The sequence below is a fragment of the Asparagus officinalis genome, chromosome 9, assembly GCF_001876935.1.
Source record: "Asparagus officinalis chromosome 9, Aspof.V1, whole genome shotgun sequence".
Lineage (NCBI taxonomy): Eukaryota > Viridiplantae > Streptophyta > Magnoliopsida > Asparagales > Asparagaceae > Asparagus > Asparagus officinalis.
The window spans coordinates 25,621,919-25,623,226 of NC_033802.1; positions in this window are offsets into that span (position 1 = coordinate 25,621,919).

The following is a 1,308-nucleotide window of genomic DNA, read 5'->3' on the forward strand; positions in this document are numbered from 1 at the left end:
TGCTCGTACGCCATCAATAAGTCCTCCCTCAACCTGCAGGCTACGGCTTGGATTCCCGACATATAGTTGATCATAGCCGAACTGACGAGCAAAGCGGCAGGGAAGGTAAGGCTCTATGTGGCATTGATTCTTCACTCGGAGGACAAGATACCCAACGCGGATGTTCACTAACCAGCGGAAACAACCAACGTCGAGAACAGTCCTGTCACTTCTAGGTTTCTCCTCGTCAATCAGCACGTCGCCATAGCGACCTGAAAAGTGAGGAAAACACTTGAAGAACTCCCAGCTCTTACGGACTCGAAGCTCTCGTTGAACATCACTAAATTTGTTCCCGAGCCATCTGCTCTTCTCCACATCAAGTCGGGACGGTGGAGAACGAGCCACGCCATCAGATATGCGTAAGGAAGCTCGACCTTCGGACAAATAAGCTCAGTCGATGGTTCAGAACCCATCTGGGTAAAACTACTGACTAGACACCTAAGCCCGCAATGGATGCCAGCAACCATCGCTGGGAGCAGGGAAAGCTCTCTCCCGTAAGCTAGCTGAACTGCAGGGAAGAGCACCTCGACAGGTAGAGCGTCTGAAGGCTGGTACGGGACAACACATTTCTTCAACCAAAGGGCAAGGTAGCCTGCTAGTAGAGTCCGGGGCCCAATGGACTTCTGTGCACGGCAGAGAAACGAACGAAACTTGGTTCCCGCAGGAAAAGCTCCCTCAGCACTGGCAAAGGTATAAGAACGAGCCTCAGCCTTCTCCATCAACTCATTAATGGCAGTAGGGGTCAACACGTCTAATTCACGAATGGGCTCGCTGGAATTACCCTCCAAATTCTGGAACAAATAGCTAGCAAACTGCTTCAAGCTGATCTGCCTCTTCCTTTTCGCTAGAGCAGAAGTCTGGACCAAGGAGGTATAATAGTGACAAGTAAGATCCCAGAGAGTGTCATACATATCGGGAGTATCTTTCTTCATACACTCCAACTGCTGGTTCGAGGGAAAATACTCCTGATATGGACAATCCCCCATCGGAAGACCAGAAACCTGATGCATCTCATGCAAGGCCAACCCTAACTCGCCACCGCTGGTCAGAAAGGTGTTACTGTCAGGCATGTAGGTCTCTAGCAACGCCAAGAAATGGCGGCAGCTGACCGGGATTCCGTACATGGTGGCTCGTATAGGTGCATACAACCCACTGCTCTTCAGAATGGCGGCAGCTGACCGGGATTCCGTACATGGTGGCTCGTATAGGTGCATATAATCCACTGCTCTTCAAATCCCTCTCCCAGCGCGCCAAGACGAAACTAGTCAT